Here is a 22739-nt window from a genome sequence, read left to right on the forward strand (position 1 = left end):
GTCACTAAGAGCAAATTTGAACACAATGGGTCGCTTCCTATTTCCAAAAGGATCTGAAGATTGCCAAAGCTTGACAGGCAGCTCCAGTTTGAAGATGAAACAGATAAGTTAGGTTTCCCTGTTAGGTGCTTTTGAACACAAGCAGATAAAGGAAGTATTGTTTCTAAAGAGAGCGTGCCATTTATAGTGCAGATTCATCCTTAATAAGAACAAACTGCAGTTGCTTTAAACAGACAAACACATTTACACTGCAGAGGCAATAAAATACTTAGGAGTCTTTGCAAATATTTCTGCAGATCTTGCACTTCCAAATTTGGCTTTTTTTTTTCCTCCCCTCTTTTTAAATGAGAGACTGAGTAAACTATTAAGAAAGCCAGTAGACGGTAATGTAACTGCTGGGTAGATCAAATAAGTGAGGGGTTGATTTTATAACCAAATTCAACAGCAGTCAGAAGGTAAAATTATGTAACTTTGTTTTTGAAGATGCTTTATATACTGTATGCCTTGGTAATTGTGTGTGCTGCACGTGAGGGTGGAGTGCAGATCATTTTAGGCGTATCATAAGTGAGAAGTGGTGCAACTTTTATGTCTAAGGTAGCAGTAACTTAATTTTGTGGAGTGCCACTTTTGTTTCAGCGTGGAAACCTGCCACTGAAGCATGCCTTTGTCCAAAGATATGTGAGAGTATCATTGAATGTGCACTTTAAAAAAGGTTTATTTTGGGAGATGACACTAGGTTAATAGCCCCAAGGTCTGGAGTATTCCAGCTGTCCACACTAGATTAATGGACCCAAGGTCTGGAGTGTTGCAGCTGTCAAAAGGAGAGACTCGCTGTGTATACTGGAAACACTCCTTACTTAGTTCCATCCTTTTCTGTTGTCAGAGTCAGTCTTGGCAGTTGGGTTGGCGGTGGATGTGGAAACAAAGATACCATTAGTGCCAGGATGTTTGCCAGGGTCTGTTGTGTGCCTTCACCCACTACAAAGAGCTTAAAGAGTTTCTCCTTTGCAACACAAGGCAAAACCCTTAACTATTCAGGTGAGTGATCAAACACCCAGTGACTTCAAGAATTAGTTAATGTGTCTGCTTTTGGTGTAAGTGTCTTGCTGAATGAAAGAGTTGATATGGTGCATAGGAGGTGCTGAGTGTTTAGGTGCATGTGTAGAAACTGGCAGAAAGAGTACGTTTCCTCCCTCTAAAATGTGAAGCAATCATAAGAGAAAATAAGCAAGGAGGATGTGACCCCTTGGGTTTGCCATTTGTTGTCAATGTGAGATTTTAAACTTTAATAGTTTGAAAATTTTCAATGAAGACCATCATCAAGGAAGATAAAACTTCATGCAGAATCATTACAGTTGCGAAAACACCAAGCAATGGTAAATATCCTTAGTCAAGAGAAGTATTGTACAGCCTGAGTGTAGCTGCCCCATGTTGATGGATTTCCCCAGAGTGGATTGAAAGGAGGAATTGTGGCCACAAAGGCAATTCATACTATCTACCAATTGAGAGAAGCAATGTTATTTCCACTTTCAAAATCATAGGGCTCCATTGCTACACTTTCACAATCATGAAATTAGAATCAGGTGTTAATTAGCACTTGTGTTTGGCAAGCTCAGTTTATTGAGAACATTTGCTTTGGTCAGACTTCTGATTATTTTGGCTCTGAAACCTGGTTTACATTGATTTAATCATTAGAATACTCTCTTCTAAGGCTTTCAAATGATGCAATTAAGTGCAAATACCACGTCTCCTGCATAGGAACAGTTATGACAAATCCATTAGACAGCAGTAAGTGCAATTTTTTACCATTTAACAGGGTATAATTCTGTAGGAAAGCATATGCTGAATATTAAAATGATGGTATTTTTGCTTGCTCATTTCTGTACCTGTACATTGTAATTGTTGCATATCTTTGTATCATGCTAGGTATCTTTTCCGAGTTTCTAAATGAAAAATACAGTATTTATTGTATGTGTACATGACAGTCCATGTCCAATTTGTAACTTTTACAAAGAAATCACAATCTTCTGATTGCATCCAGAAAGTACATAGAGGCTGTGGCACAAATGTAGTACAACAGCATGCTGGCATCTACAAGGATTACTCACCCATTCTTAAGACATTGATTCCTAAATAAGATATTTAAGTTATTTTCTTATATAAGCTGTTCATCTACTTAACTGTGTATATTCTACTTTACAACAGCTTTGTGGCAGCTCAAGGATTTCAGACATGTTTACACAGTTTGGTCACCTGCGCTATCATGCCATCTGGAACAATTTGCTAACAATGTCAAACTGCATATTTTAGTTAACTTTTTCTGTTTCTGATGATCAGGATGAGGTAAATAAGTAACAGTAAATCAGCAATGATGCTTTATCTGCACTTAAAAAAAGTTTCCTCCTGCTGGATATGGTTGTGGGGAATAATTGAGTGTAGTCAAGGTTTTGCTCTGAGTTGGCTCAAACAGCTAACACAGCAGTGAAATTAATAATGCTTTTATTTCTAAAGCTAGGCTGGATCATACATTGTTCATTGTTACACCTCACTGACATTTTTGACTCAGTCAGGAAGGGCTTTTGTAGTCTTTCTCACCTTGAGTAGTACCTTGCTCTACAAGCAACTCCAGGGCTTCTAATAGACCTACTGTCTCACTGGAGCTAAAGTGTCAGGATCCAGCACTCTGTACTTTGTTTTAATTTCATTTCCATATAACTGAAGAAAAACACCCTGACAAAGGAAGTCACCGCTCTAAAGAAGGCTAAACCTTTTTCCTCCTCTTCTCCTTGCATAGCTTTACAATGGTGATTTTTATCAGAAGAGTCATCTGCCAGGTTTTATGAATCGGTGCTCATGTTGTGGATCTATTAGGGGTTTGTACTTCTCTCCACAATGAAGTTGGAGGAAGTAACAAGGAGGCAGCTGCTTAGGTCAAGTGGCAGTGTCTGTCCACTCCTAAGCCTGTAGCCAGAATAAACAGTGTGTCTTTACAGTCAATCTAGCAAATGATGTTACAAAAATGGGATGTTTGCACTAATGACTTAGTCAAATACATCTGGAACCTTTTTCCCCAAAGAAATGAAACTGATGTAATAACACAACACAGTCTCCTCAGTATGTAAATCACAAAGCTGAGGACATTATGTAAAGAAAACCGAGGAAAGCTGAAGATTTGCTCAAGTAATTTCCTGGTCTTACCCCATACGAGATCTTGCAGATGGCAGGAAGGAAGAGGAAAAGCAGCAAACCCTCTAGCTTCCAATTCTCTTTTCACAATAAGATTTTACACCACTGAGAACCTGGAATTTTCTGCTCTTATTTCTGGTTAAGTGGCATCTGCATTCCTCATAGCCATAGGCTGCAGTGTGCATAATATTGCCTTAATCCACTGGCTTAAACACAGGTCAATGTAAAACTTACCACAACATTTTCACACATTTACAGACATCCATATCAATACACAGGATAGAGGCTAAAGTATTACTGTAGTTGAAGGCTGTGAGATGTAGGTATGTTTTGCACCTTTGACTCCTACAACCTTCATTTCATAGCAAGACGCTAAGACTAAATGAAAATTTTCTCCCTGGCTATGTGCAGATTCACTTGCATACAGAGAATGTTTGTGTACTGAAAGGCACCATCACCTGTGGATGCATGGTAGTTCTTTTATAAACCTTATTGCTACGCTTGGCTGATAGGGTACTTTAATCTTTTCACCTCTGATGAGCCTGATCAACAGGGTCAGTGTTTCTACTCACGTAGATCTTGATGCTTGAATATTTGTGTGGATTGCTATGAAAGTGTCACTCAAGGAGGAAATTGGGGCTTTCAGGTATATAGCAGGGGCTTTCAGATTGGCTATAACGTAGACCAGGTTAGCAACTTTGAAGAAATAAAGTTCTGCTGAAGACAGCAAAGTCCTTCTTCTCATGGATGCAAAATCCTTTCTCGGTATTGATGGGATCTGGGTTCAAGAAAGAACTTATTATTTCTGAAATATGGAATCCATTTGTTCTTGGAACACATGTCCTTTTTATGCCCTGGTTCATGAGCTGGTTGCAAAGCTACAAATTTGCTATAAAATTCCTTTTAAGGTGCAGTGCTGCTAGAAATTTGTAGAATAATAGGGATCCTTTCATCCTTTGTATTTAAACATGTAATTTGCTTTAACAGGATCTGATCAACCATTAAATCCTGCTCTGTTTTATGTGTTTAACAGAAAACATACTTGCACAAGTAAAATAGACTGCATGCAAGACTACAATATACCTATTTATGTTCAACATATAACGAGGTCTCACAGAGCTACTTTCGTCCTGAGGGGTTTAACAGCTCTGTTGCAAAACCATCAGTGGAAGGTCAAACCTTTTGGAAGAAAAGCTGCAGTGCAGCACACTGCTAGCATGTGTTTGTTAGGCCATTGGGTTGATAGTCCCAAAGTGGTGGTTCAGCTCCTACAAGATGGATGCTCCATCACAGTACTTCAGTCAAAACGTATCTGGATGATCATAGAATCACAGAATCACAGACTGGTTGGGGTTGGAAAGGACCTTAAGATCATCTAGTTCTACCCCCCTGCCATGGGCAGGGACACCTCACACTAGACTGTGATCCACTCCAGTCATCTTCTATCCAAGAATGCCAGCATTCTGTGGCAGGATCTGCTTTTGTTAGATAATGCCTTGTGGAAGAGTCAGTTCAAGGGGTCTCACTCCTTGCTGAAAGGAGTATGGGGTATGAATCTTTACCATAAGGGAAGTTTCAAAGTCCAGAAGGTTCTGAAGTCCAGGAGAGGATGCTAGCTTTTTAGAAACATTTGCAGACCAGGTTGGGCAAGGCTCGGAGCAACCTGGTCTAGTGGAAGGTGTCCCTGCCTGTGGCAGGGGGTTGGAACTGGATGAGCTTTGAGGTCCTTTCGAACCCAAACCATTCTAGGATTCTTCGAGTCTGTAAAGTTGAATGTCTCTAATGTTACTAATGTAACATGGAGAAGAAAAAAGTTCTTAGTGTTCAAGGTTTCTCTGAAAAACATGCAATAGAATTGAATATTTACTGACTCTTTTTTAAAATTTATTATTAGCCAGAGAATTACAAGGTTTGCCTTTTTTTTCCATGAAGAGGAAAATGCAATTTTTCATGTAGTCCTGTTTGCTTACCTAAGCAGCGATTAAGCAAGAAGGGAGACTATTTTGGCTTGTGGTTCAAAGGCCTTTTCAAAAATCAACTCAGCTAACCAGTCTGTACATATGGATTGGAGGCCCTCTGGTTTCAATTGTCAGATCCTGTGAAGTTATTTACAGAGTACCAGGAGGACATCATAAACATAAGCATTAGTGGAAAAAACAAGAAATGAATTGAAAGAGATACCTTAAAGACATTTTCAGACTTGGAACTAAGAACTGATAACTTACTTGATATCTTGGCCTTTGTATTTCTCTAGGAATTCTGTTTTCTTTGATGTCATTCATATTTTGAAGATTCATCTAATGCAACATATTTGTTGTATCAAGCCGAAGGTGAAAATTTAAAATACTTAATAAAACTTAAGAGCCACATTTTGATAACCTTTCCATCCTTTTGAGTAGTGGACGTTATTTACTAAAGGTTTCCTTCTTTCAAGGAAAAGCAGGGTTTAATTATTTTTTGTCTTTGAAATATTCTGTGGCAATGAACACCCCAACCTTTCCTATCAGTTCAATGGGTATAGAATCATAGAATGACAGAATGGTTTGGGTTGGAAAGGACCTTAAGATCATCTAGTTCCAAACCTGCCATGGGCAGGACTGCAACTCGCTGGTCATTGCAGTTTTTAAGATAATAGTTAAAACCCCCAAAATTCTTGGGTTTTTACATATATATATATTTAATGCTAAGGATTACATCTGTGTAACCAGTTTTAAGAGAATACTTTACCATGATTATCATGAAAAATAGCACATAGTACATTTGGCTTGTTCTTTTACAAATCCCAAATCTTTTGGCTGACTAAATGACCCCAAGACCTCTAAAACATTCTGTGATCTGTCTAATTGAGTGCACTGATGTCTGCTGGAAAACAGATGTGATCAACTGCTCGCATCTGTGAAGCTGAAGAAAATGTAGCATGGTTTTGTCAGGAAAACTTTATCAGTAACTCTACCTCTTTCCAAGGCATAGATGTAATCCATAAATAAAGGAGTTGCCATTTGATGAGAAGGAGGAAATTCTATCTTAGTCAGTGACAAGGAAAGTGAAACATGGTCACCCAGAATTCCTGCAATTCAAAGCCAGCTCATGCCCACTTTAATTATGGTGATGTATGTTCCCATTCAACTTTAATAGGGCTGCTTGTACGACTAACGGATCTCAATTGCAAGGGTCACATTTGCTTTGCTTTTTTTATCTGTAGTTTAGAGTTAGAAATCCTGCAGAAAGGACAAGGACCTTTTGAGAAAGCCATCTGTTCTCCTGAGTGCCTCCCCCAGGAAAGATTAGTGCAAACCCAGGGTGGTCAGTTTGGGTATGTCACCGAAAGTTGGGAGAAAAACTCCTTAATACCAATGTAGCATTAAGAAGCAGGTATTATTTATTATGGTCACAAATACACTCCCAGATAGCAGCTGAGTGCCAGGGAAAATAGACTGGCCTCATCGTGTCTTAAGAAGCTGTGGGACAAAGCAAAGCCAAAGCACAGAGTGTTTTGGAGAGGACTGGATTAGTGTTAAGACTGCATGGCAGAAACCTTCATGTACCCTGAAGGAAACCAGTGACAGCAAATAGATCAGTCAAGGAGGTCACTCTAACAATTGTTACATTTGTGTGTCATTTTAGCTTTAATTTCACCACAGGTTTTTCAATTCCAGTGGAATATTAGAAATTTAAAATTTCATATAGCAAGGGAAGGTGTTTTCATGAGCACAGATCTACAAAAGTGTGGGAAGTAGATTCATGATTGAGTAACTTGTCAGTGGTCACTGCAGTATTGGTGAGGATGGAGACTGCACATGCTAGTAATTTTGATTAGTGGAGGATTTGGTACTGTCAAGAAGTTTAAAGAGTTTTGGTTTTGTTCCAAGCTCTTTAGACTCTGGATGGATTGAGATAGTCTGAGGCTTTGGCAGTCATTGATGGGTTTGCACTTGGACCTCATTTCCCCTTTATCTGTAAATGATAAAGTCACCCACACAGCATCTATCTTCTGTGTTGATGTCTCCTTGGAAAACAGTATGTTTTAACCAACTGCTGTTTATCTTTGGGCAGGGTGAGGTGTGTCTTAGAGAGCTCAGCCCCACAGCAGTGAGATGGAGTGGTGACTCCGGCTGACCCTGGGAACCACCACGCTGCATCTGTTCCAGGAAGCATTTCAGCCCATTAAGAGGGCTGGCACACCTTGACATCCCAGATGTCCATAAAACTGTTAAGGTAGGTAACATTTTCAGGCACTATTTACCTGTGAAGCTTAAGGCATGTCTTACTTTTATGTGAAAATTGGACTCCTCATGCCAGCATGTGACTTTGGGAGCTGTGATAATAATCAGGGACCTATAATACATGTGCTTTGATCTTGTTACTTTTTAATACGAAAGCCTTGCAGATGTCTATTATGCAGGCATACAATGTTTCACTACAGATTTATAATTACTTTTATTCCTAGTAATAATCAAATTGAAATCAAAGACCAGTAAAAAATTTATTTTGGACTATCATTCTTGGCCATCTCCAAGCTCATTCAGAAGAAATTAAAAATCATCAGTGAACTAATACTGTATCTTTTCAGAGGACACAGGCTCTTAGTTTCCATGCAAACTGCTTCTGCAGCTGACATTTGCTTATGAAGCCAAATCCATATCTCAGGGCAGACCAGAGGGAATGTGTCTATTCTGGTTCCTGAGAAAAAAAAGCAGACAAGAGCTATTTCTAGTGGCCCTGCAGGTCCAGTGTGGCTGGCTGAGAACTTTGAAGCAAAGTCTGCCCTTTCAAAACTGAACCCAATGATATGGATTTTGAACAGGGCTCACAGACTTAAACCCATAAAGGAGGAAATTGAGACACTTTGTGATAGAACAAGCAGCTTCTCCGCCTCTTGGAATGAGAATTATCTTTGAGAAATGGGAAAAGAAGTACATAAGAAACTAACTCAGTAGAATGAATCTATATATTAGAGGACACTAGGAAAAATGCCCTGGCTTGTTTTCTTCAAAACATTTCAATAGGCTTCTGGTAAACTAGGAAAAACAAAGAAAAAAGCTGTCAGCATAGGCCAGCAAACAAACGATAAATGCTGTCAGATGTGTGGAATGCTCACTCTCTTACTTTTATTTACAAGGCTATACAATAAAACATCCAGCCAGTGTATGTGACTATGATATGGGAGAGGAGGGAATGAGGGAAGGTGTAGAAGAAGGTTGAAGACTTTTAAACCTGGATACTTAATTCTACGTCTCTAAATCTATATTTCTTATACAATTATTTTGAGAGGTGCTTCTACATCTCACAACTCCCCCCCCCCCCCCCCCAAATCATTTAAGGTTGAATTATCTTCTTAAGATGATGTGATCCAATGTTCTTTATTCAGTGAAGGGAAGCACCTATAAACCATTTCTTTTTTGAATGACTCTATTTCTGGATTCTTGCTTCCCCTAAATAAGAAGATCTGAAATGCTTTCTCATGAACATCAGAGGATGCAGGAGTAGAGGGCATGCTGTGTTTTCTAAAAGGCAGTCAAACAATAAGCAGTGATACATCTTAATGCTAAAAATGAAAGCATTTCAAAAACATATCCAGTCTGCAAAGAAAGAGGAAGAAACTGGTAGATATTTCATTTTCTATCAAACACTAGCCATTCATAAATTGTTAAACAATGGAAACTGCATGCAGTGGTTGCGCCTGGACTTCGAGTGAACCATAACATTCCACAAACTTGCAGAGCTAGGCATGAAGCGCTACTATTGGGAGGCTGCATCTGCGAGTATCTGCTCACTTAAACCCCAGGGTAGAGGATAAATTTTCATGGAGCTTATAGTGATTTATCATGGGAAGCATAGGCTTTTTCATAGACATTGTTCTCAGTGACAGTGTAAAGAAAGAGAGCACTAAATCTCTTCTCATCATAACTAATGATTAAGTCAGCAGCTTTTTGGCGAATACAGAATACCCTTCTACAAAAAAACAAAGTATTCTATTGTGATGTATTACATTTAAAACCCCCATAAGTATCCCATAAGGCTATTGCAATATTTTTAACTAGATCTTCCCTCTTTGTCACCATATTGAAATAAATGGAATGTGTCAGACTGAGTAATGCTCTTTCAATAAGTTTTTAGGAGCTCACTTAGAAGTTTGGCAAAATATAAAGAAACGAGGAAAACTTTCTCAGGATCCTCTATGGCCTGAATGAAAGATCAGTCCATTAAGGAGAAAAGCTTATGCTGATGCTGACACTAATAAATGGGACAGGGAAAGATATTTCTGCCTAGTTTGGGCTACCTTGCTCTAAGCCTGCTGCCTCAAGTTGCCCTGCGAAATGAATCAGCCAGCTGAAGATGATTCATTGCATTACAAAGTTCCCATCAATATAATGGGGAAATCAGTTTTGTGTGAGTGTTCAAATGTGAGCCCAACCTCAGCTATCAGGAGTGACAGGGACAGCAGCTGCTCAAAAATTAACTCCCCTGCACCCACTGTTCAGTCCTGGATTTGAGCTGTGGTACTAGGAATGCCTCTTCTTTCAGAGTGCATTACTGTTATTCAGTCTGGATGCTGAACTTGCCTCAGCATCATATGTTATTTGGAAGAAAATACCATGATTTTGGTCAGCTGTTCCTTCTGCAGTGTTTTAATTTCAGATGCAGTCTCAGCCCTGTTGAAGCCAGCCATCACCAGGGCCAGGCTTTTATTCTCAATTTTGACCCTTGAGGCAAGTTTTTAGAAGGTGGACCTTCAGAGCTACATCTCGCTTGGATTTTAAGGTTCTCTTATAGGGAATATAAATACATTTTCTTTTAGAAATACGCTCCCTAAATATTCCCTAAAATATTTTACACATCAAACCACTTTTAAAAAATAACTCCTCGGTGCTCCTCGGATGGAAAAACCTGCAGTAGAATGGCAATGGGAAAGAGCTGTGTTTAATCATTAATCATTGATGATGGTAAGACTTGAGGTCTCCATTGGTCTCCATGTTACAAGTGCTGTATTTTAACACCATCCATCTTTCATTCTTTAGGAAATAAATAGATTAAGGAGAATCCATTTTCAAGAGTTTCTTCTTTTGTGACGCTTGATCTTACAGTGTGTTCTGATATTAGCTATTTGAAACATTTCTGAAATGTTTGGAAATCTTGCCTTGTAAGTCCTTTTTTATATCTGTGTAACATAGTCTTTCTGAGTAGGCTCTGGGCAGTGTACAGCTATCAGCTACTTTCATCTCCTGAGCCATAGGCAGCTCTAATTTTCAAACATGCTTTTCTTCTACCCCCCTCTCCCCCTGCTTTTCTTTATTGTTATGTCTTTCCCATCAAGGCAATTCACCCTGAAGTTCAGATGACACACACTTAGGGAGATGTGGTGGAGAATCAGCCCTTTGTGAGCGTGTGAAGGATGCTTTCCTTGACCTGTCAGGGAACATATTTTGCTTGATGAGAAAGAATGCTGTCCCAAATTCCTCCCTACTGCAAGCAGGCTGCTAGAAGTGGACTTACATTAGGGATGAATATGGCCTACTCCAGCTGGCAGAAGGTCTCCTGAGCAGATGACACTGTTTACAATGTATTGGCTGCTTTCACTGCTCTGTTAAGTGATGGTAGGTGTTTCTACCAAACAATGCAAACACAAAGTAATTTGTTTGTGAGGGCCTAATCCTGAAGCTCTTATTTGGTGTTTACAAAAGTTAAATTCAGCATTTACTCAGCTAACCTCTACTTGAGTTCACAAGGAGTTAGCCATGGTGAGGACAAGAAGAGGACTGTGGGAGCATGCTGTTTGTTTTTGGCCATAGCACAAAGATGCTTTACATTAAAAACACATACTGAAGAAAATAGAGGTGCACACAATTACTGCCTATATGCATGCGGCACTATATGTGTGCACACGAACACAATTGCACACTAATCTAATCAATACATTCATTTCTGATTGAAACATAATTACGCATCCCAGGAGGCTGGAACAGAAAAGTCCCATTAACCCCTCATGCCCTTTTCAGCTTTCCTCTGCCTTTCCATCTAACAGACCTCTGTGTCACTCCACTCATAAGCAGTTACTGTCTATGACATTGTTACATAAATAAGGATGTCGACCTGTCAGAATGGGTCACCCAATTCAAGGGTGATGATAAATATCTGTCCCTATGAATTAGGCTAAAGACACCAGAGTACAGGACAGCTACTGTTGATTATTGGATAGTTAATGTATAGAGGACAAAAGGTGCTGAGGCCTGGTCACTTTTTGGATCATTAATATGGATTTAGGCCTATTGTTAATAAAAAAAGAAGCACACACACACACAAAACTAGGTTAGCAAGAACATGCAACTTTGATTTGGGACAGGATGCATAGATAGTGGGGAGATTCATGGTATGGAAGGTGTGGCTTTTACATCAACCCAATGATGCTTTTCATAAGCAAACAAAATATCTGGGGGTCAGGCTGAAAACAGATTGTGCTCCCCCATGCTTGCAAATGCATGTAATAGGAAGTAAAAGGCACAGTGGATGCCTTTAACTAAGCAGAAATCACTCCAGGAAGGGGAATATGCAAAAAAGCATCATTCAATTCAGGAGCAGCTTGAGAGCTGCTGCTGAGGCTCTTCTCATGGTTTGCACTGAAAACCATCCGTTATTGCCAAGACTCTTAGGAAACCCTGCTTTATTTTCAAAACACCTTCTTTTACTTACACAGGGAAAGGACTGGAGGGTATCACTAACCCCAATTCATTCATTTAGTGATTGCTATCTTTCCACATTAGTGACAGGTTTTTCCTTGCAGGTAGAACCAAAGTGTGATGAAACACATAGCTTTGATTTTAATAGCTGATGATGTAAAAATATCAAGGCAGTCCGTAGACAGAAGCTCTTGCCGTTCTAAATAAGATTGAATTAAGACCATTAAGACTCAGTGCTGTAACTTGCTGAAAATATTAAGTGCTGGGCAGGAACATCTCTTAGGATTTCTTTATCTACAAGTCTAATCACAGCACCCACAACTTTCCTGGAATTCAGTGTCCCACAGGATCACTGTCATGCCAGTGTCAAGAATTGATTACAACGACTTGCTCTGAAGGGCAGATCCAGTCTGGAAGGGAGCTAAATATCCTGTAAAGCAGTCAGTGTAAGTACACCATGTCTTTGTAGAGTCAGGCCCTTCAGTTAGTTTTACTAACTATTGAATTATTGAGTTCTATGATTCTATGATTCTAGCTTTGCCACTGAGCTGCAAGAGACGTGGCTGTAGCACTTTCCTACAGCAAGCTTCTGCCAAGTGATGATACCAGCTCATGTGCCAATTCAGTAGTGCCAGGTAGCTGTACTTCACTCCATTTTTCCCTTTCTAATTTGCTCTACCCTCAGGGAGCAACTGTTGCAAGGAGTATCCCTGTTTTACTGGCACACCAAACTATGGAAAATTTCTGCTAGTTATTGTAGTCAAAAGTCTCAGTCTCACTGGTGGTGCCAATGACCAAGTCTGCTCAAGTTTGCTGAGACAACACACCAGTCCTGAATTGCTGATTTGAGCTGAGACAGTGAGTCCTGGCTTCCTGGAGAGCATTCACAGGTTCAGCTATGCAAAGCTGCAAAAACAAAGCGCAGGCTGATCAGAAATAGTGATACCTACAGCTTCTGAATTTCTCTTGCTGGAATAAGACTTTGTTCCAGCCCTTTGGAAAAGTGTATTTGTGTTGATTCAGTGTTGCCACACGGGAAATATGAGCAAATGAAGTTGTCTTTTGAGCTCAGTGGGGCCTTCCTTTTCATTTGGCAAAGGTATAGGTCGCTAAAAGGTACAAGGGAGGGAAGGAGCAGGAAGAAACAAGACTGAATATTGTCCCATGAAAGGAACACTAAAAAACATGGAAGAAAGGCACAGTCTACTCACTGGGTAAAGCACCTACTTGCATCTTCAGGTTCAAACTTTAGAGTGTGGAGCTGTCATTTCCCCATCCCAGAGGCCTTTGGATTTCAGTGTTAGAGGAAGTGAAGTTTTCAAACCCTCTGTGGTGAGAGATGGTCTAATGTACTGCAGTCACACATGCCATTTTATTTAACTGCAGTAGATTCTACTGCTTTGTGATTATTATTTGTAAGATTCATACTCCTCCATTAAATCAATTTTTAGAATTAATTTTCCAGAACAGATTTGTCTGTACATGAACCTGCAGATGTGTTTCTGCTGGAATATACAACATTTTTGACTGATGCCTTTGGGGTCTGAAAGTTGTAAAAACCTTAAAGAGTCAGCCTTTTTACCTTTTTGTATCATTATGACAATTAAAATTTGAAGATGCTTTTATCTGGGATTTCCCAATGTGTTTTTAAATATGTGTTAGAGATGTGATGATATAGGAAAGACAATGTTATTGCATATTTGGAAGTGCACAATGTAGCAAGGTTGCTGTTTCTTAAAGGCACAGTGTTCTGAATGATATCATCAGATATTCTTAGATACCAACACCTATTCCATTATAATAACAGATTTGATAGTCTATGGGAAATATGTAAAAGCTGTAATTCAGAAAAATACGGTTATTCCCTAAGTATTTCACAGGACCAGTGTGACTTTATTAGCTTGATGCCTATCAGAAGCCAGAGGCAACCACGTCAAAATATAAGTTAAAAAAGGAAATTATACTTCTTTCCCTTTTAAGGTTGATTGTAAAAAGCCCTTGTGCATACACACACTACATTTATAAAAATAACTCCTAACACCCTCTAAAAAATTCTAATCATAATATCTCAAATATGTGGCCAATATAGATGGGATTAGTGGGTCAAGCATATTGCTGGCAAAGAACTCCAGGATACACTGATATAAATTCACAGAAATAGGGCTTGCTAATGTAGTAAATGACGACAGCTGCTGTGGCTGATGAACTAAAAAGGAGCTCTGTCCAAGAATAATGAGTATTTCCCATTGCACTGCAGAAGCACTTGCTTTGCACGTGGGAGTTTGGGTCATAACTCAGTCAGCCCTATGTAGTATCCCTTCATTTAGTGCATGGTAACATTTAGATGCATTGATTAGAGGTCTGAAATTCATTGTGTGCATAGACAGTGTAAGAATTCCAGCGAGCAGCCCCTGGCCATGCCTGTCTCACCCCAGACTGCAGGAGGCAGGAGCACTCTTGCCCTAAACTGCCAGGGCAAGGAATCCATTTGGCTTCTTGTTGCAGTCCCCTAACAATCTGCCTATTAGTGCTGGTAGTTTTTGTGCTGTGACTACCTTTCCAACAGGAACGGGACTGAGATCACTGGCTTATTCCAGTCTAGACACTGAAAGGCTGCCTGTTTATTAAAACCATGCTCTGTGTGAAATGCATCTTTGTCTATGAAATGGCATGGCCATTACATAAGGAGTTTGTGATTTACGGTCGTCAGATAGAGTGTTTGCAGTAGGCAAAGCAGTAGGCCTTGGGGGATCAGGATTTGCTAGCGCAAGGCTGTCCATCTCCAGATACTTTCACGCTTGCTTGCTTTGTTGAAACAATAATTGATGGGACTTATTTTCTTGAAGAGTGAAAGGCGCTCTTTCTACTGCTGTGCAAATCCAAACCAGCAGCTACAGCATAAAAAGCATCAGAGGCCTCTGAAGTACCTGTCAGAGTGATATGGAAATCTACCTGGGTTACCTCTAGAGCTCAAGCATTGGTAGCAGTCTAACTGTGGTAACATGGAGCACCATGGACGTAAATCTACCCAACTGAAAAGCGCTTGAGGCTGTGGTTCCACAAACATTTCTCTCTGTGGCAATTTTTGGCTCTAGCAGGTCATGCTGCCACTGCCACAGGCTGTTTGAGGCAGCCCCTACACTGCCCTCTTTGTCCTGCTTGGAGGGCTGGCAGGAGTGTGGGAGCAAGAAGCAGCAAGGCATGGTGGGCAATCTTGGCCTGGAGAAATATGTGTGTAACCACACCCGAAGGGCAGAATGAATAAGTTTATGTGGAAGCCTGTGACTAAGTCATTCTGGAAAAGAGGCTTTAGGCTCTTTTCAAAAGGTTACCCATTGCTAGTAGGGACTAGATGTCTTAAAGAAAAGGCAAAAGGTCATTTAGTCTAATCCTTTGCATGAATAAAAGAAATCACCAGCACAGCTGCTGTTAGCTGGAAGAAGTGAACTTCCTCAGCAAGTAATTGATAGCCGTAAAGGTTCCTCTGCCCTCTCTGAAAGGGTTCCTGGTGTTCATCTAATCAGTGGCAAGTACAGTAGCTGTTGATCTGTGCCAAGAACCTCCCTCTTCTGTTAGCAGGACTAAGCCTGTTTCTTGGATGCTAAGGTAGCATTTCATAAGTGTTGAAGCTGAAGCAAAACATGAAAAGGTGAGTGTCTGTTACAGGGAGTGAGGAAAGAGGTTCGTTGTGCTTGTTGTATGAGTTTAACAGAATATTCTGGTGGTGAAACCTTCCTCACTCATTTGATTGGTCTAGTGGGAGGTGTCCCTGCCTGTAGCAGGCAGTTGAAACAGAATGAGCTTCAAGGTCCCTTCCAACCCAAACCAGCCTGTGATTCTGTGATTGTATGACTGTGTGTTATCAAAGGGTGTGTGTGCGATGCATGAGAACAGCAAACGAAAATAAAGTCTTGTGAGTAAATTACCCACCGTTAATTATGCAACAGCTGCATACCAGTGAAGTTACAAATATTAGTATACATTGGCATGCATGTTACCAGTGTGATATCAGCTGATGTTGTTAAGATGTGATTCAGTAGATTCATCACAGAATACTAGAATGGTTTGGATTGGAAGGGGCATTAAAGCTCATCCAGTTCCAACCCCATGTCATGGGCAGGGACACCTTCTATTAGACCAGGTTGCTCCAAGCCCCGTCCAACCTGGCCTTGAACACTGCCAGGGATGGGGCAGCCACAGCTTCTCTGGGCAACCTGTGCCAGTGCCTCACCACCCTCACAGGGAAGAACTTCTGCCTAAGATCCCATCTCAATCTCCCCTCTGTCAGGTTAAAGCCATTCCCCCTTGTCCTGTCCCTACAGGCTTTTGTCCAAAGCCCCTTCTCCAGGTTTCTTGTAGCCCCTTTAGGCACTGGAAGCTGCTCTAAGGTCTCCCCAGAGCCTTCCCTTCTCCAGGGTGAACAATGCCTCCAGCCAAGTGGGCCCCATGCTGTGAGCTCATCAGCCGTCATGTGCTAACTCAATGCTGCATGGAGAGCCTTTATAGTGTGAGTTGGGAGCACTGTTGGTAAGTGCCATACTTGCATCTTAATCTGTCTTAAACTCAGTATTAGTGGAGACTGTAGGTGCATACTCCAGTAGCAGTCTTGCTATCAACCTCTTCTGCTGCTGTGGCAATTTTCCATCATTTTCCCAAAACTGCATATGATAATATAATTAATGACTATGTTTCTGGTGGAAGCAAACAAGTGCTGCAAGGTGGATCTCATATCTAACTGTATAGGGCAAGTGTACAGTCAGGAAACAGAAGGACATGATATTCCCCAGCATCAGGCAATCCTCATTTTTTGCTGGGGCTATGGGAAGTGCAATGTGAAAGGGGTAAAGACTAAGTGAGAAGAAAGGGAAGCAGCAGGCATGTGCTGAAGCTGTGGTGAATACAGGGTGAGGACAGAATGACTGATTCTTACTGTAGAAAATGTGTGTGATAGAAGGAAAGCAGATCAGCAACTAGAAAGTAAGCAAAAACAAAATCTGAGAAATGACCCTTTTCCAGGCTATAGAGCCAAGTTCAGATTCTTTCAGGACTTGATTCCATTTACATCGATGAGGGAGAAAATTCCTGCTCACAATGAAACAAGTGATTTCCATTGCTGAATTATGGGTTTATGCACTCCAACATATGGCCCATGTCCCCCCGACCCCAACAGAAACACAGTTGCACAGCTTCTGTCATAGCTGGATTGCTGTGTTGGATTGGCAGGATTTCCAGGTTTGGGATAGAAACTTTCTGCTTTATGACCCCACCTTTTTCTCAGCCCTTCTGGTATGTACAGAAGGACATCCCTTCCCTGCACGCATAGCACACCATGAGTGAAATTCTCAGTAATTTAACAAAGAACAGATCAGCCCCTTAGAATCATAGAATGGGTTGGAAGGGACCTTCAAAGGACTTGGGTTTCTCTGTGTTAGGTTTCATGCATACAGCATCCAGCTTTTGGCAGCAGGTATGATATGGATACATGGGCTTGTATCCTCTTGTATGAACCTGGTTAAACAGCAGCATTTTAGATTTAGCTTAACTGTCTGTAACACCTTGAACTCAGCTCTTTCACAAGAGTGGTGTACAGCTCGATCCATTAACATCCTTCTGAACTACTGCAGGAATTCTTGAAACAAAAGACATTTTTAAAATTAGTGAAGAATCATAACCCAGTTGTTAAATAATAGCATAATGAATTCAAACTTTATTAATATTTGCTCCAATTGTTCTATACTTCCTCTGTAGAGCCAGATATGTACACATGCATACACACACATGCACAGATTTAGAATCATAGAATCACAGAATAGTTAGGGTTGGAAAGGACCTTAAGATCATCTAGTTCCAAACCCTCACACTAAACCGTGTCACCCAAGGCTCTATCCAGCCTGGCCTTGAACACTGCCAGGCATGGAGCATTCACAATTTCCCTGGGCAACCCATTCCAGTGCCTCACCACCCTAACAGTAAAGCATTTCTTCCTTATACCCAATCTAACCTTCCCCTGTTTAAGTTTGAACCCATTACCCCTTGTCCTGTCACTACAGTCTCTAATGAAGAGTCCTTCCCCAGCATCCCTATAGGCCTCCTTGAGATACCGGAAGGCTGCTATGAGGTCTCCACGCAGCCTTCTCTTCTCCAGGCTGAACAGCCCCAACTTTCTCAGCCTGTCTTCATACGGGAGGTGCTCCAGTCCCCTGATCATCCTCGTGGCCCTCCTCTGGACTTGTTCCAACAGTTCCATGTCCTTTTTATGTTGAGGACACCAGAACTGCACACAATACTCCAGGTGAGGTCTCACGAGAGCAGAGCAGAGGGGCAGGATCACCTCCTTTGACCTGCTGATCACACTCCTTTTGATGCAGCCCAGGATACGGTTGGCTTTCTGGGCTGTGAGCACACACTGAAGCCGGCTCATGTTCATTTTCTTATTGACCAACACCCCCAAGTCCTTCTCCACAGGGCTGCTCTGAATCTCTTCTCTGCCAACCTGTAGCTGTACCTGGGATTGCTCCAACCCAGGTGTAGGATATTGCTCTTGGCATGGTTAAACTTCATGAGGTTGGCATCAGCCCACCTCACAAGCGTGTCAAGGTCCCTCTGGATGGCATTCCTTCCCTCCAGAGTATCAACTGAACCACACAGCTTGGTGTCATTGGCAAACTTGCTGAGGGCTCACTCAATCCCACTGTCCATGTCAGCGACAAAGATGTTAAACAAGACCGGTCCCAACACCGATTCCTGAGGGACACCACTTGTTACTGGTCTCCAGCCGGACATTGAGACATTGACCACAACTCCTTGCATGCAGCCATCCAGCCAGTTCTTTATCCACCGAGTGGTCCATCTATCAAATTGATGTCTCTCCAATTTAGAGACAAGGATGTTGTGTGGGACAGTGTCGAACGCTTTGCACAAGTCCAGGTAGATGACGTCAACTGCTCTACCCCTGTCCATCAGTTCTGTAGCCCCATCATAGAAGGCCACCATATCGGTCAGGCAGGATTTCCCCTCAGTGAAGCCATGCTGGCTGTCACCAAGCACTGGAGGTGAGACTGACTGGTCTGTAGTTCCCTGGATCATCCATTTTCCCCTTCTTGAAAATGGGGGTTATATTTTCCTGTTTGCAGTCATCGGGAACTTCACCTGACTGCCATGATTTTTCAAATATGATGGCCAGCGGCTTAGCAACTTCCTTTGCCAGCTCCTTCAGGACCCCCAGATAGATTTTATCAGGTTCCATGGATTTGTGCATGTTCAAGTTCTTAGGATGGTCTCGAACCAGATCCTCTCCTACAGTGGGCCTAAGGTCTTCATTCTCACAGTCCTGTGTCTGCCTTCGACTTGGGTGGTTTGCTCAGGGCCTTTGCCAGTGAAGACAGAGGCAAAGAAGTCTTTAAGAACCTCAGCCTTCTTCAAATCCTGCGTAGCCAGTTCTCCTGATAGCTTCTGGAGAGCGTCTACATTGTCCCTAGTCTGTTTTTTATTTGCAGTGTACCTGTAGAATCACTTCCTGCTATCTCTCACATCCCTGGCCAAGTTTAGTTCTAACTGGGCCTTAGCTTTCCTAACCTGGTCCCTGGCTTCCCGGACAACATCCCTGTACTCTTCCCAGGCCGCCTGCCCTTGCTTCCACCTTTTATAAGCCTCTTTTTTCATTTGAATTTTCCTCAGGAGCTCCTTATCCACCCAAGGAGGTCTCCTGGCCCTCCTGCTGCACTTCTTCTAGTTGGGACGCGACACTCCTGAGCTTGTAGCAGGTGATCCTTGAATATCAGCCAACAGTCTTGCCCCCCGCCCTGCCCTCTAGGGCTGTATCCCATGGAACCTTACTAAGCAGGTTCCTGAAGAGGCCAAAGTCTGCTCTCTTGAAGTCCAGGGCAATGGGCTTGCTGTACGCTCTTCTCACTGTCCTAAAGATCTCAAGTTCGACCATCTCGTGATCACTGCAACCAAGGCTGCCCTGGAGCATCACATTTCCAATTAACTCTTCCCTGTTGGTGAGCACGAGGTCAAGCATGGCACCTCTCCTTGTTGGCTCCTCTATTACTTGAAGAAGGAAGCTGTCCTCCACACAATCAAGGAACCTCCTGGATTGCCTGTGCTGGGCCGTACCATCCCTCCAACAGATGTCAGGGTGGTTGTGAAGACAGACTAAGAGACTTGGGCTTGTTCAGCCTGGAGATAAGAAAGTGACAGGGAGAACTTAGAGCAGCTTCCAGTGCCTGAAGAGGCTACAAGGAAGCTGGAGAGAGGCTTTGGAAAACGGTCTGTAGGGACAGTACAAGGGAGAATGGCTTTAACCTGACACAGCGGAGACTGAGATGAGATCTTAGGCAGAGGTTCTTCCCTGTGAGGGTGCTGAGGCACTGGCACAGGTTGCCCAGAGAAACTGTGGCTGCCCCATCCCTGGCAGTGTTCAAGGCCAGGTTGGACGGGGCTTGGGGCAACCTGGTCTAGTGGAAGGTGTCCCTGCCCATGGCAGGGAGTTGGATCTGGATGAGCTTTAAGGTTCCTTTCAATTCAAATCAGTCTGGGATTCTATGATGATTCTATGTATATGTGTGTGTGTGAATATATATACACACAGGTGTGTGTGTTCCATATATACACATATGTATCTTTGCCTAGAATGTATATAAAATGATGGCATGTCTGTGCAATGTTCTCTGAGCTGTTTTGGAGTTCATCAGTGATATGTCATTACTGATGATTCATTTGTATTACAGAAGTGCCTACAGAACCTATCTAAAGCTAGTATCCAACTGTGTTGACCAGTCTTCAAATGGTCCCTACTTTGATGTAAATATCTTAGAGAAGAGGTGAAGAGAAAGATGTACAAGCTACAAAGCAGGTTAGTGGTTTAGCTAGAAATAAGTTTTAATGTCTTGACTAATACCTTCTGATTCTCCCTGGCTTCATGTATTGCAGTGTGATGAATCATGTATCAGTAACAGAATTTGTCTGAATTAACATTATCACAGATTGCTCTGATGCTCAGCCGTGTGGGGCTCCAAGCGTTTGATGGCAGCCTCCAGAAACTCCTGCTCTCCTGGATTTCAGAGTCCTCACACTGAATTTACTCTGCTTGTGCTGTAATTAGATCAATCTGTGAGCAGGCCTTGCCCTCAGCCCTCAGTCCAAGGTCCCTCTGAAGTTCCAAAGATGTGAGTTGCAGTTTATTCCCAATATTCCTCATTTTCACGTGCTTGTTACCGTCCAGGTTCCAGAAGAAGCTTCAAATGGAAGTGCCAGAATCTTATTAGGGCAAGATGTTGTCCTTTTACTCCCTGAGGAGGTCTGGTGAGATTGTAAAGACACAGCAGCAGTCTCCTGCAGAAGGCTGAGAGGTGAAGGAAGCAGACAAGATGGAAAAGTTAATAGGAAGAAGGAAAAGTATAAAAGAGGTACAGTGCATGGGAACTTTAAAGTGACCTTTAAATGATTATTTTTATTGCATTTATACTTTTCATCGCTTATTGATGATTCTCAATGTAAGCTTGAAAGAGTTCACATCTTGATTTTTTTTAATATATTTCTTGTTGTTGTTCTGTATCTCAAGATTTTTGTGTACACAAAATTATTGCTAACACATCTAAATTAGTTTAGAGTGATGTTGATATATTAATATACAATCCTTCTCCTACAGACACCCAAAACCTTATCAGCATCTGGGGGACACACTTCAATTGATGCACTCATTTTCAATAGCTCTAGTTTCTGTCCATAAAAAATACTCAAAAAGTGGCAAAGCTCTTAAAATGTCAAGAAGATAGAGAAGAGGGAAGGGGGAGAGAGTGGAATTTTACAGGCAATACTTGCGTGTGCTAAATAAAAAAAGGGGGGGGGGGGGAGGATTTATTTCCCTGCCTCAATTCCCTTTGCAGGACACCTTTAAAGGAAAATATTTTTAAATGCACATGTATTAAATGTGCTCATGTTCAGTTATGATTGTTGTTTAATGAATAGGGTATTCATTATATTTAAGTACATTGAGCTCAGAGAAACATCTGGAAAAATATTTTAGGCGTTCATTATACACAAGTGAAGAAACAAGTGTGTATGTGTATGTGTTTATGTGTGTGTGCACATGTTTATTAAACACCATTATCTAAGAGAGGGCGCTTATATGCATATGGAGGACATATATGCATGATGGATTTAAAATAACAGAGTAAGAGGTGAAAATAAATCCAAAGATCAAACAGAAACAGACTAGAAGAGAAAACAGGAACAAACTGAGAGGAAGTTATGCTAAAATCTGGCTATATGCCATACTAGTTATTCACATTTCCAGATTAAGAGAAACCAATTTTGTTATTTCTTCTTTTGTTCTTTAATTGAAACCAGATACACCTCAACTCAAGGAGATGTTTAAACATGTGCTTAACTTTAAGCATATAAGTAATCCTAGTGAAGTTGGTTTACTGAGCATTCAGAAAAGCCGCAATTAATAAAGACATTGGTGTAGTTATAAAGATCAACAAATTCTAGGTTAGTACAGAGGGGACAATAACTATTACATTTATATATATTTAATTATGTAGGTGAAGAAGAGGAAGCTTGTAGCAATACGTATGAGTAAGAAGCTTAAAATTGCAGAATAAGGGAAACATGAGAACAGCCAGATCTGTGTTTACCAGGCTCAGGTTTTAATATATTAAGCAGAAAACCTGAACAATACTAATCTTTTTCACTAGCTGAAGATAGTAGAACAATCAGGCAAAAGTGATAGAACTGGCTTTATTTCAGAAAAAAAATCATATTGTGTAACGAGTATAGGGATCATTAAATACTTTCCTTTCCAATAATAACTTTATTAAAGTTCCAACAGCAGCTTATTAAACACAAACTACTGAAATCAGAGTTAAGATA

At 41.3% G+C, this 22739-nt stretch overlaps 1 long non-coding RNA gene across 1 annotated transcript in view; it reads left to right on the plus strand.

Annotated features, from left to right (window-relative positions):
• Window positions 1-7247: 7247 nt before the first annotated feature.
• Window positions 7248-22739, plus strand: part of LOC134157868 (uncharacterized) — a 75270-nt gene continuing 59778 nt past the window's right edge. The window contains exon 1 of the long non-coding RNA XR_009962499.1: window positions 7248-7401. This is a non-coding gene — a long non-coding RNA (uncharacterized LOC134157868). The remainder of the gene's footprint in view (window positions 7402-22739) is intronic.

Source organism: Pezoporus occidentalis, unplaced genomic scaffold (assembly GCF_034315485.1).
Source record: "Pezoporus occidentalis ecotype Australia unplaced genomic scaffold, CSIRO_AGI_Poc_V1 ctg121, whole genome shotgun sequence".
Taxonomy (NCBI): Eukaryota; Metazoa; Chordata; class Aves; order Psittaciformes; family Psittacidae; genus Pezoporus; species Pezoporus occidentalis.